The sequence below is a fragment of the Camelus dromedarius genome, chromosome 3, assembly GCF_036321535.1.
Source record: "Camelus dromedarius isolate mCamDro1 chromosome 3, mCamDro1.pat, whole genome shotgun sequence".
Taxonomy (NCBI): Eukaryota; Metazoa; Chordata; class Mammalia; order Artiodactyla; family Camelidae; genus Camelus; species Camelus dromedarius.
In genome coordinates, this window is record NC_087438.1 from 41,308,632 (window position 1) to 41,323,172 (window position 14,541).

The 14,541-nt window shown below is 34.6% G+C and overlaps 1 protein-coding gene and 1 pseudogene across 4 annotated transcripts in view; one reads left to right on the forward strand and one right to left on the reverse strand.

The window, feature by feature from the left end:
• KIF2A (kinesin family member 2A) overlaps positions 1-14,541 on the forward strand; it is a 68,344-nt gene that overhangs the window by 11,973 nt on the left and 41,830 nt on the right. The window lies entirely within an intron of this gene.
• On the reverse strand, positions 1,313-11,302 carry LOC105084856 (gametocyte-specific factor 1-like; annotated as a pseudogene).

Consider the following 14,541-nt stretch of genomic DNA (forward strand, 5'->3'; position numbering starts at 1 on the left):
CAGTTATTGCTGATATTGAGAATGGACAACAACATGGCCCTAAAAGTTGGGACGTAGTTTTATTGAGTGGTACATTGCCTTTAACCTTATACATATTCATTTGGGTTTAATTAAAGCCATTCCTTAACTAAATAAAACTTATTTTCCTCTTATACCTCATACCTTTTCTTCTTAATCTTTGCAAAAGATTTTTCTCTCCATTCTCTAAATGTTGGTGTCCTTCAAGGCTTTGTCCTAACACTGCAGTACTTCTCGAAGTAAATGCTTCTCTTCATCTCAGGCTAGCTGAAGACACATACTGTTTGTATGTCTAATGGATTACTGATTATCTCCACTAGAACATAGCATAAATACCTCAAATTCAGCATGTCCAAAATTGAACATCATCCATTTCCCAAATCTACTTCTTCAATATTTCTCATCACTTTCATTCACCCTATTGCCCCAGTCAGAAATCTAGTTGTCTTCCTTGACTCCTTGTTTTGTCTTAACCTTATATCCTATCATCAAGTTCTCTTAACTCTCATGTACCTCTTTAGTCCATGATTTTTTTCCATCCCTCTACTATAACTTTGATTAGGCTACCATTATGTCTTGCCTGTACTGCTCAGCAAATTCCTAATAAATTCCTAAGGTCTGTCTTTGGTTGTTGACTCTTTCAGACTAACCTTTCAAATGTATAAATTTGACCCTCTGATCACCTACTTAAAACATAACTTACTGTAGACCCTGAACAATCTGACCTCCCTCTCCAGTCTCATTTCTTGCCACTTATCTGAGACACACTGAACTTAGACTTGTACCTAACATTTCTAATTGCTTTGCTCCTTTTTGTCTCTTAAACATTTCATCCCTCCTGACTTCTAGACCATGATGGGTCCCCTGCTTTATGTTTTCCGAGTCCTCTATTTACTCTGCCAAATCACTCGTGAGTTTTTAGTATTTAATTATCTCTGGTCAGACTTGAGCTACATCATCTCCCCAGTGCCTAGCACAAGGCCTCTACATACTTAATACATTATCTATTTGCTGAACCAATGATTAAATGAATGTCTAACTGTGCTGCTCTTTCACTGATCTGTCTCTTCAAATTTTGACATTCTGAAAAAATTTGATTTGTGTTCATCCTCCAGTCATCAAGAGTATGACATAACAAAGTATGCCATTGTTTTGATTTTTTTATTTTTTATTTTTTTCAGTTTGAAAGCCACAGACAATTTATCTTTCTATAATTAGATTAAGAGAAAAAAATGAACCCACTGTAGCAGGAAGAAGCAAGAGTCTACGGTCTGGCATTTGATGAGCTATTCAGTTACTGTGTATTTCTGTTGTTTTTCCATGACAGAACGTACGGCAGAGACTTGGGAACGCTCATGCCTGAAGCCAGGTTACTCTTATGTTCCATAACTATGTTGCTTGCAGGGCTGTTTCTGCCACAGTAGTTGGCTGTGCCCCAGACAAAAGGGTTGCTGGTCTGTTCCCACAAATCTTTATCCCAGTCTTCGTCACAAGGAGGGCACTGCCATGTGTTCTCAGCCAGAGTCTCTTGTCCAAGGTTCTTGGTTTAGTTGACTACATCCTACTCAATACAGCTTTTGTCATCACAGCTTGAGATACGATGACTTATTTCAGCCCAAGGAACCTGATGGCGAGCACTGAAGGGACAAGTAGCCAGTTTGTTTGTGACATCAGGGTGATTCTTTCTGTGCTTGATAAGATAATAAGGAAACCTGTAGGCCCTGATCTGGTGGTTTTTATCACAGGGGCATTATAATAGCTTTTCAGGGTCCAGGGAATTGACTCTGCCGAGACATGCTCTCCTGACAGTTGCCTTCGCCTGCCATTGCTTTTAATGTACGCTTTTAAGTTTACCTGTTTTGAATAGCAATAAGTGTGATAGTATACCTCTTCCTTACAGATGATATATTGTACATACAGGTGCTTCTTAATTTTATTTTCACTGAGTAATAACAATATCTTAGAGAACCTTTGAATGCATAAAATACTCTTATTCTTTTTCGTAGCTGCATTTTATTTATTTTTTAAAGTTTTATTTACCTAGTTTTTTTTTTTTCTAATTTCATAGTTATTTATTTTAATTGAAGTGTAGTCAGTTTACGTTATATCAATTTCTGGTGTAAAGCATAATGTTTCAGTCAAACACACATATGATATTCCTTTTCATACTCATTTTTATTTTCATTATAGGTTACTACAAGGTATTGAATATAGTTCCTTGTACTATACAGTATGAATTTGTTTATTTTATATGTAGTAGTATCTACAAATCTTGAACTCTCAATTTATCCTTTCCCACCACCTTCCCCCTGGTAACTGTAAGTTTATTTTCTATGTCTGTGAGTCTGTTTGTTTTGTAAATAAGTTCATTTGTGTCTTTTTTTTAGGTTCCACATATGAGTGATATCATATGGTATTTTTCTTCCTGTTTCTGGCTTACTTCACTTAAAATGACGATTTCCAGGTCCATCCATGTTGCTGCAAATGGCATTATTTTATTCTTTTTCATTGCTGAGTATTCTATATTTGTGTGTGTGTGTGTGTGTGTGTGTGTGTGTGTGTGTGTGTGTGTGTGTGTGTGTGTGTATATACACACATGTGTATACCAGATATATATACCACAACTTCTTTATCCAGTCATCTGTCAATGGACATTTAGGTTATTTCCATGTCCTGAATGTTGTAAATAATGCTACTGTGAACATGGCAGTGCATGCATCTTTTCAAATTAGACATTCCTCCAGATATATGCCCAGGAGTGAGGTTGCTGGATCATATGGTAAGTCTATTTTTAGTTTTTAAAGGAAATCTCTGTACTGTTTTCCATAATGGCTGCACTAAACTATATTCCGACCAACAGTATAGTAAGGTTCCCCTTTCTCTACACTCTCTCCAGCATTTATCGTTTGTGAACTTTTTAATGATGACCATTCTGATTGGTGTGAGGGTGATACCTTATTGTAGTTTGAATTTGCATTTCTCTAATATTTAGTGATTGAGTGTCTTTTCATATGCCTGCCGGCCATTTATGTCTTCATTGGAGAATTGCTTGTTTAGGTCTTCTGCACATTTTTGGTTTGGGTTGTTTATTTTTTGTTACTAAGTTTTATGAGCTGTTTGTATATACTGAAAGTTAATCCCTTGTCAGCCACGTCATTTGCAAATATTTTCTCCCATTCTGTAGGTTGTCTTATTTTTTATAGTTTCCTTTGCTGTGCAAAAGCTTGTAAGTTTAATTTGGTCCCATTTGTCTGTTTTGCTTTTGTTTCTGTTTCCTGGGTAGACTGCCCTAGGAGAGGAGAACATTGCTAAGATTTATGTCAGAGGATGTTTTGCCTATGTTTTCTTCTAGGAGGTCTATAGTGTCTTATGTTTAAGTCTTTAAGCCATTTTAAGTTAATTTTTATGTATGGTGTGAGGGAGTGTTCTAACTTAACTGGTTTGCATGCAGCTGTCCAGCTTTCCCAACACTACTTGCTGAAGAGACTATCTTTTCTCCATTGTATATTTTTGCCTCCTTTGTTGGAAGATTAATTGACCATAAATCTGTGGGTTTATTTCTGGGTTCTCTGTTCTGTTCTGTTGATTCATATGTCTGTTTTTGTGTCAATACTACACTTTTTTGGTTACCATTGCTCTGTAGTACTGTCTCAAGTCGGAGGGTTATGTCTCCAGCTTTGTTCTTTTCCCTCAGGATTGCTTTGGCAATTCTGGGTCTTTTGTGATTCCATATACATTTTAGGATTATTTGTTCTAGTTCTGTGAAAAAATATTCTGGTTAATTTCATAGGGATTGCATTGTATCTGTAGATTGCTTTGGGTAGTATGTTCAGTTTAACTATTGATTCTTCCAATCTAGGAGCATGGGGTATCTTTCTGTTTCTTTAAGTCACCTTTAATTTCCTTAATCAGTGTTTTGTAACTCTCCGTGTATAAGTCTTTCACCTCCTTGGTCAGGTCTATTCCTGAGTATTTTTTAATGTGATTTGAGAAGAAATTGTCTTTTTTACTTTGCTTTTCTGACATTTCATTGTTAGTGTAAAGAAATGTGACTGATTTCTACATGTTAATCTTGTATCTTGCTACCTTGTCGAATTCTTTTATCAGCTCTAGTAGTTTTTGTGTGGAGCCTTTAGGATTTTCTCTATATAGTGTTACGTCATCTGCATTTAGTGACAGTTTTACCTCTTCTCTTCCAGTTTGGATCACTTTTATTTCTTTTTCTTTTCTGATTGTTACGGTTAAAACTTCCAATACTGTATTGAATAGAAGTGGTAAGAGTGGGCCTCCTTGTCTTGTTTCAGATTTTAGCAGGAAGGCTTTTAATTTCACCATTGAGTATTATGTTGGCTGCGGATCTGTCATAAATAGCTTATATTATGGTGAGATATGTTCCCTCTATACCCACTTTGGTAAGAGATTTTATCATAAGTGGGTGTTGAATTTTATCAGAATTTTTTTCTACATCTGTTGAGATGATCATGTGATTTTTGTCCTTTCTTTTGTTGGTATGGTTTATCACGTTCATTGATTTGCATGTGTTAAACCATCCTTATGTCCCTGGAATGAATCCAACTTCATTATAGTGTATGGTCTTTTTTATGTGTTGTTGGATTCTATTTGCTAAAAGAGTTTGAGAAGGATCAGTATGAGTTCTCCTTTGTATGTCTGGTAGAATTCCCCAGTGAAGCCATCTGGTCCTAGACTCTGGTTTACAGGGAGGTCTTTTTTGTTTTGTTTTGTTTTTTAATTGCTGATTCTATTTTACTTCTAGTGATTGGTCTGTTCAAGTTAACTATTTCTTGATTCAGTTTTGGTGGACTGTATATTTCTAGAAACTTGTCCATTTCTTCTAGGTTGTCCAATTTGTTGCCATGTAATTGTTCATAGTATTCTCTTACGATTTTTTTGTATTTCTATCGTGTTGGTTGTAATTTCTCCATTTTCATTTCTTACTTGTGTCTTCTCTTTTCCTCTTGGTGAGCCTGGTCAAAGGTTTATCAGTTTTGTTTGCTCTTTCAAAAAACCAGGTCTTGGTTTGATTTTTTTTCTTTTTTTTTTATCTCTGTTTTATTGATTTCCTCTTTGATCCTTATTATTTCTTTCCTTCTGCTGACCTTAGATTTTGTTTGTTCTTCTTTTTCTAAGTCTTTTAGGTAGTAGTAGTAGGTTAGGCTGTTTTTATGAGATTGTCCTTGTTTTTTGAGGAAGGCCTGTATTACAGTGAACTTCCCTCTTAGGACTGCTTTTGCTGCATCCCATAGATTTTGTGTGGTTGTGTTTTTGTCGTCATTTGTCTCAAGTTATTTTTTAATTTCTTCTTTCATTTCGTTGTTGACCCATTGGTTTTTTTAGTACAATATTGTTTTGTCTCCATGCAGTAGTTTTTTTCTCGTCTTTCTGTGATTGATTTCTAGTTTCATGCCTTTGTGGTCAGAAAAGATGCTTGAAATAATTTCTATCCTCTTAAATTTGTTGAGGCTTCTTTTGTATCAGTATGTGGTCTGTCTTAGAGAATGTTCCATGTGTACTTGAAAAGAATGTATATCTGTTTTGGGGGGATGTGATGTCCTGAAATATCAACTAAGTCTAACTGTTCCATTGTGTCATTTAGTATCTCCATTGTCTTATTGATTTTTTGTCTGGAAGATCTGTCCAGTGGTGTTAGTGGGGTGTTAAAGTCTCCTACTATTATTGTATTCCCATCAGTTTCTCCCTTTATATGTGTTAGTATTTGTTTTATATATTTAGGTGCTCCTATTGCTGCTTATTAGTGATTGAATATACCACAATTTAGATTTTGCTGATTCTGTAGCTACTATACAGTCAGTAGTGTACTGAATAATCTTGAACTTGAATCTTTTTTTATGTACATGACTATATTTGTAGGATAAAGTCCTAGTAGTAGAATCTCTGGGTCAGAAAATTGTTTATTTTTAATTTTGATAGATCTTGCCAATTTGCTTCCATGAAGAGTCTGTGAATTTACCTTTGTATCTGCAAAACTGGCTGATTCCTCATACTCTTATCCACACAGTGTACAACATACATTTTTAAAATTTGCTAGCTTGGATTATGAAGTTGATACTGTGCCTATAGATTGTTTTTTTCTGAAGTTAAATGGCCCATAAAAGATAACAGGGTTTAATTTTTAAAGTGTTTATGAGATCCATACATATAATGAAAAATACTTAAGCTCTAGTGTTGTGAGAATCAATATAGAAAAACAAGATGTCATGTATTGTGTCTGATTATAAGAATAAAGTGATTTTTTTATTAAAAATTTGAAAATGAATGTTACAGTTTTTAATCTGATAAACTTAACAGACTTACTAAATAATAGATTGGGATTTTTTCCAACTCAGAACATGGTTAAATAAATTATAAATTTAGAAGACAAAGAGATAAGAAATTAATATCTTAAACATAAAGAATTCAAGCAAAAAAAAAAAAAGAGCCAAGAATCTCAATAGACATTTTCTCCAAAATGACATACAGATGGCCAACAAGTATGTGAAAAGATGGCTCAACATCACTAATTATTAGGGAAATGCAAATCAAAACTACAGTGTGATATCTCACACCTGTTAGAATGGCTCTTACCAGAAAGTCAAGAAATATGTGTTGGTGAGGATGTAGAGAAAAGGGAACCTTTGTGTATTGTTGTTGGGAATGTACGTTGGTGCAGCTATTATGGAAAACAGTATGGAAGGTCCTCAAAAAATTTAAAGTAGAACTACCATATGATCTAGTAGCAATTCCACTTCTGGGTATTTATCCAAAGGAAACAAAATCCTATGTCAGAAGAAAATCTGCACCTTCATGTTCATTGCTGCATAATTTACAATAGCCAAGACATGGAATCAATGTAAGTGCCCATTAGTGGATGGATGAATAAAGATATGGAGTCTGTGTGTGTGTGTGTGTGTGTGTGTGTGTGTGTGTGTGTGTGTGTATACACACACATACATGCAGTGGAATATTATATAGGCATTAAAAAGAATGAAGTCTTGCCACTTGTGACAACATGGATGGTCCCAGAGGGTGTTAGGCTAACTGAAATAAGTCAGAGAAAAACAAATACTACGTGATCTCACTTGTATGTGAAATCTAAAAACAAAACAAAAAACCAGACTCAGGTACAGAGAACAGATAGGTAGTTACCAGAAACAGCAGGCATGGGAGGATGGCAAAATGAGAGAAAGGGGGTCAAAAGTTACAAACATATAAAATAAAATGTCACAGGATGTATACAACTTGATGACTGCAGTTGTTAATACTGTATTGTATATTTGAAAGTTAAGACAGTAGACTTAAAAGTTCTTATCATAAGAAAAAATTTGTAGCTGTATATGGTAATGGATGTCAACTTATTGTGGTGATCATTTCACAATATACACAGATTATTTTGTTGTACCTTTAAAACTAATACAATGTTATATGTCAGATATATTTCAGTAAAGAAAAAAATCAGGTGGAAAAATTCACTTTTTTAAAGTGTACAATTCAGTGATATTAAGTATATTCCCAGACTTGTGTGACTGTTATGACCGTCTAATTTCAGAACATTTTTATCTCCCCAAAAAGAAACTCATACTCATTAGCAGTCTGCATTTTCTCTTCACTCCAGTCCCTGGCATCTACTAATAAACTTACTGTTTCAATGGATTTGCCTGTTCTGGACATTACATATAAATGGAATTGTACACTCTGTGACATTTAATGGCTAACTTCTTTCACTTAGCATAATCTGTGCTCACAGTTTATCCATGTTGTAGCATGTTTCAGTATTCTGTTCTTTTCTACGAGTAATGTTCCATTTTACTTATCCATTTGTCAATTGATAGACATTTGGATTGTTTGCAGTTTTTTTGCTGTTACGAGTACCATTCATCTACAAGTTTCCATGTAGGCATACGTTTTTTGGTTTTTTGGGTATATATCTACCTAGGAGTGGAATTGCTGAGTTATGTGGTAACTCTATGCTTAACTTTTCGAGGAACTGTCATACTGTTTTCCATGATTATACCATTTTACACTCTCTCCAGTGATGTAATATTTGAGGGTTCCAGCTTCTCCACATCTGTAATAAAATTTGTTACTGTCTTTTTTATTACAGCTATTTTCAAAGGTGTGAATGTACTTACTAGCCATTTGTGTATCTTCTTTAGAGAAATGTCTCTTCAAATTCTTTGTCTGTTTGAAAAATTAGTTTATTTATCTTTTCATTACTGAGTTGTAAAAGTTCTATAAATATCCTGACTAGTGTTCCCTTACTTTTCTTTCTTGTATGCTTTGCAGATATTTTCTACCATTGCATGGGTTTTCTTTTTTTGAGTAGTATCCTTTGAAGTACAAGTCTTAATTTTGATTAAGTCCAATTTATCTATCTTTGCTTTTGTTGCTGTGCTTTTGTTATATCTAAGAAACCATTGCCTAATTAAAGATGTAATCTACTTTTATGTTTTTGGTTTTTTTTTACTTCTGTAGTCTTTTCCATGACCTTTATTACCTAAAATATTTACATATGTTCTTCCTTGATCCTAACACTCATTCTTGACCTTTTAACATAGAGAGCAGATTGATTTAGCATTTGTCAGCAGACACTGCAGTTTTTGATACAAGATGAATAAGGCTTCAGAATATATTGGAATCCTAATAGTGAAGTCAGCTGTCTTTGTTACCAGAGTTGAAGGGTGTCTATTATGTGTGTAAGTGTGCATATGTGATACAATGTCTCTGGGATTTAGAGGAACCATAGTAAGCACAGCACAAAACCAAGCATAAAGATACATGTGGGAAACTGAATTTAAACTTGAACTGTGGTGAAGGTGATTTGTTTTGGTTTGGTTTCTTTCATGACCATATCTTTAATATTAAAACAGATCAATGCATGTGGATCAATTTATTAAAAATCCTTCCAGCTATACAAAAACATAGAAAAAAAGAAAAATGAATTTACAGGAAGGGATTTCTTTTTAAAAACAGAGAATGTGAAAACCCCATAAAATTTTATCTCCATACATACTGAAGTAAATTAATATGGTTGAGTTGATGTCATGTCTGGGATTTGCTTCAGAATAATCCAGTCGTGGTAGTGGGAGGAGTGACAGTAGGATTGGCTATGTGTTAAAATTAATTAAACTGAATGAAAGGTATTTGTCATTTATATGTTTCCTAATTTTCATAATAGAGTAAAGTTTTTTTAAATAAAAACCTTTTTTAAATGACCTAATCTTTCTCCTTGGTTTCAGATCTGCCTTCTAGATATCACCACATGGATTTCCTGCTGGTATTTCAAATTAAACTCATCAAAAATGAAATTTGTTGCCTTTATCTCCTCATTTCTATATTTCCTGTATTCCTTATATTGGTTAGTGGAAGCACCATATACCTGGTTTCCCAAGATAGAAATTGTAGGCATTGCCAACTTCCATAATTTCTTGAGGACTTTTGCTCCTCTTTCACTCCTCTATTCCTATCTTTTTTGATAATTGCATTGTTCATATGTAGATGATCCTTCTAGTACCGTAATCTCTCAGTTCTTTGAATTTCTTTCTTTCCTTCCTTTCAGTGGTCTTGCCCTTGGCCTTAGCTCACTATATCCTGACATCTTCATAATTTCAGTTTCAAGCATCCCGGTTGTTGGTCACCATCCTGTCTTTCTAGCATATTCCTTGTAGTATCCTGACTCCACTCATCTTTTGACCCCACTAGGATTTATAATCCTACTATTTTTATTATTCCTTTCTCCCCTTCATGTCCTCATTTACTTTCTTATAAGCACTCCTTTATGTATATAACTTCAACTCCCTTGCCCCCTCTCTTGATTGGCAAAACCCCAGATCACTCCCTTATATATGTTTTAAACCTCCATTCACTCTTTCCTAGCTGACTTTTGTCATAAAATCCATAGTGTTTATTTACTCACCCACACTCAGTAGATGATCTTGCTTGCTATTTCATCGCTGAGAAATATGAGCAATCGGAAAAGAGCTTTTTCAAGTCTACCATGGTAGACTTTGTATAGTAGTTAAGAATATGATTATTAGGGCGGAGTATAGCTCAGTGGTAGAGCGTGTTCTTGGCGTGCACGAGGTCCTAGGTTCAATATCCAGTACTTGGGTACTGGTACTGTATCCAAGTACCAGTATCTGTGCCTGTAACTGCCTTTCTTACTTAGCCAACTGCCTTCCTTATTTTGCCATGGATAAATTTTCTATTTTAGGCCAGTTTCCTCCACTTGTGCAGAGGATCCTATCCCCTTCAATCTGCCCAAAGTTACCACTTCATCAGTTCTCTCTTTGTGATGTAACATCAGTATTTTCTTTTTTACTGAATTATTTCCATCAGCATATTGGAATGTTGTTATTTCTCTCGTCTGAAAAACAAAAAACAAAAAAACTCTTGATCCCACTTTTACTTTTAGCCATTGATCTCCCTTTACTTGATTTGTTAATAGCATTTGGCAGTTGATTCACATTCTCTTCCTCAAAATAACTTTTTCACTTGACTTTTAGGACTTTGCTCTTCTGATTTTTGTCTTTTTCTCTGGCAACTTCTTGAATATCCTTTGCTGGTATCTCATTATCTCCCTGACTGTACATTGAAGACCAGGACTTCTACCCTCATTTTCTTGTTGATCATGCCTGCTTTAAATACTATCTATATCAGTGTTTTTCAAACCTTTTTTCTTTACTACCCCCTTTCCAAAGAGCCGTTTTAGACCTTTATTCCTAATCACACTGTCCCATGGGATTTTAATACCACACATACTGGGTATTTGTTTATGTGCTTTCTGTGACTCTTCTTTGTGTATGTTTTGCTCTAGCCAAACCAAATTTGCTATTTCACATTTTACCTTATCGTTACAAAGGTTTGAGGGAGTGATTATCTATTCTCTTAATCCAGATTGGCCAAGCATTGAAAGTAGAAATTTCCCTGGCTCAGAGGCACTACCATCATAGGCTTCCATAGGTAGAGTGGAGCAGAGAATTTTTGTGATGACAAATTCCTGGGAGAAGTAGTGACATTACAATCAAAGATTGAGATTTTGGCATGGGGCAGGGAATGTGGCTTACTTTGTATTCTTACTGCTTGATTATATTCTTAACCATTTGAAAGAGGGTATATTAGTCTGCTCAGGCTGCTATAACAAAATACCATAGACCGGGTGGCTTAAACAACAGACATCTATTTCTTACCTTTCTGGAGGCTGCAAGATCAAGGTGCTGGCTGTTTGGATTCCTGGTAAGAGCTTTCTTCCTGTCTTGCAGGTGGCCATCTTCTCAGTGTGTCCTTACATGGTGGAGAGAGAACATCTCCCTTTTCCCCTTCACAAAGTCACAAATCCTATCATGAGGATCCTACCTTCAGGACCTCATCTAACCCTAATTAGCTTCCAAAGACCGTATCTCCGAGCAGTTGGGGTTTAGAACTTCAACATAGGAATTCGGTGGGGGGCAAGTGTTGGGGGACACAGTTTAATCCATAGCAAAGAAATTATGGGTTAAGTACTCTGAATCTGGACTGCTGTTCAAGACCACAGCAACACAGTAATGCATTAAGGAATGAATTTTGTATCGTAGTTAAGAATGTGATTATTAGGGTGGAGTATATAGCTCAGTGGTAGAGCATGTGCTTGGCATGCATGAGGTCCTAGGTTTAATACCCAGTACCTCCATTAAAAAAAAAAAAGAATGTGACTATTTTAAAATTCATTTTTAGTGATGAATGGTTTAATATTTTATTAATATTCAGCATTTTCCATTAAAATTCCATTTTTGTCTGTAGCAGTTTTATTTTTCATGTTTAGATGTGTGTATCATTATTATTTGGCTTGAACAGGCATTTCCCATATTCTACCCTTTCTGGTGACAAAATACTTTTTTGGGATTTGTGTTTTTGAAAATCACTTACATTGTGTTTATAACATTCTTTAAGGTTTTAAGAAAAGCTTTTCTTTCCCATTATCCTGGAAGATAGGAAAGGTAGACAGGCTAGCTTTTCAATACCAGGTACTTTTTCTTATTACTGTTGGCATATACTGCTGTTTCTATAGACAGTAGCAAGTTTGTCTTATAAGTGTTTTACAGTACAGTCATCTCATAGTAAAATATTCAGATTGCTTAGCCTCTTTTTATCCGTGAGAGGTTTTTTTTTTGAAAGATTCTGAAGTTTCCAGTCTGCTTAGTATTCACGTTAGCACATCTGCAAAACACTTACTACACTCAGTCACCTGAATTTAGGCCTTAAATTCCCTAGTGAAAGGAAGGTAGGTAAAAACTAATAGGGATGGCTGAATATTTTATAATGTTTTTGGCAACTTTCTGAGTTATGTTTTAATTTTGTTAATAAGTGTATGTATAAGACCATGCCCAAAACATACGAACATAGAAAGCTTGAAAATAGAAGGATGGAAAAAAAATATGTATAAGTCTACATTGCCTGGGTTACTGCTGTTAACTGTTGAAAAACATTCCAAAATATCCCTAGCTCTTGTTAGGATGTATTTAAGTATAAGAGAAGATGATAACGACATGTTGCTATGAAAAGGTCACAGAATAGTGCAGCTGTATTGGCATGGAATTCCCTTTTGAGTATATAAGAATTTAAGCCAGGGAGCAATTAGATAGCATTACTCAATATATGCAGCAGAATGTCTGTGAAAAGCAGTTCTTCAAAACTTTGGATTAGTGCTTCCTTTGGGAGCACATGTCCTAAAAAACTTTGGACTATCAGCAACGTGTTATTTTAGCACCACCGCTTGTCAAACTCTGGTATTCTAGACAGCAAATCTTTTATTGTTAAACAAATGAATAAAGATATATTTTGGATATTCTGTCACCCAGAAAAATGACATTTTAATTAAAATGTTTTGAGATTTAATTATTAAATTTTAGCTAGTTAATAAACTTTATGAAGTTTTTTAATGCTGTTTTGTAAGGTTTGTTTACATTTTCACTGTTTCAACTAGAATCCTAATTATATAATGTATGATGATTTTAGATATTCAGTTTTTATGTTCCCTTTACCAGTGGCTTTGGATACTTTAATACTTTCTTTCCCCAGCCCCAAATATGCAGAGTAGTATCAGGAAAGTATAGTGATTTAATACTTTTTAATGGGATCATGGCCCCTTTATAACATTTTTCTTATTACCTTTGTGGGTAAATAAGGATAGAAATTCTCAAATATAATTTACAATGGGCCCTTCTAAATGATAACGTTACCCAGATTGTTAATGTGTAGTGTGGTTCAGTCATCTCTATAAAATCCCAGCAAGTTCTGAAATTTCCCTGTCAGCCCAGAAAAACTGAGCAGTATTGAATTTTCACATCCCTTTTCAAAACAGTGGACAAATGAGGTAAGAATTTGAGAATTTGTAGTTTGTTTACAATATGAATGTCCCATTTTTTAGTTGTATTTTCTTTATGAACATTCTTAGCTGTACCATTCCTGTTTTTCTCTTCTAGTGTCAAAATTCCAGCTTTGTGTTTAAAGTCTTAAGAAAGGAAATGCTTGAACTTTTTAATTTAGTTATAAACAGTAACATCTTAAATGTGATAAACCAAAACAAAAAGGTTTCTATGTTTGGCAAAGTCATATTCCCCAGAGATTTACTAAACAGCAACAGCACTGTTACCAGTGTCAGCTGAGGCATTATTTGTGCCCTTCTCTAATGGCTCCTTGTTCCACCATAGCTATTGAAGAAGGTGTGACGCTTACGTAGTCCTCATTAAGGATTCTTTTCATCATTGCTTCAATTAGCTAACAAAACCTGGCTATCAGAGTTTGGGAGTTTGACTTCTACTGAATCTGCTATAATTACCTCCAACAAATCACCAGATACTTTTCTGTCCTCATTTACTGGTCGTTGGCATCTAGGAAAAGATTGACATTTACTTTTGGAGAGAATATAAATAATAAATTATAAACTGCTTTGAGGTAGTTGGCAAGAAAAGAAATAATGTATGAATATTACTGCGTGTGTGTTTTTCATTTTCTAAATATTGCTCTTAGTAACATCCTCTGATTGTCATATTTAGTCTTTCTACTTTAAGGCAGCATTTTGGAAATCTTTATTTTCCCGTTGGAATGTCTCCATGTTCCTAAAGGAGCGTCCTTTTAATAAGTTGAAGAAAGGAATTGTGGCTCTTTTAAAACATAGCTTTAAAACAAACCTCTTTAGACAACAAAAGTTAATTAACATAACATGTTTTGCTATGACTCTACTTGGAAAGATGCACTCAAATTTGCATTGTACACTGGCACTGGTTCTTATAACAATGTATACAGTTGATTTATTTTACTGAAATCAATATTTTATATAAAATTTAAGAAATAATAAGAAACTTAAGATTTTAATCAGTTGTGTGATATGAAGTTCCAAAAGTTTTGAGATCAGTATGTTTTAAGAAAACTTACCAGGATTCTCTTCTGGTAGGAAGTGACTTCCAAATAAAGTGCTTCTTTCAGAGATTTATTTACCAGTTGCTTTGAATTAAGCAAGCATATGTATTT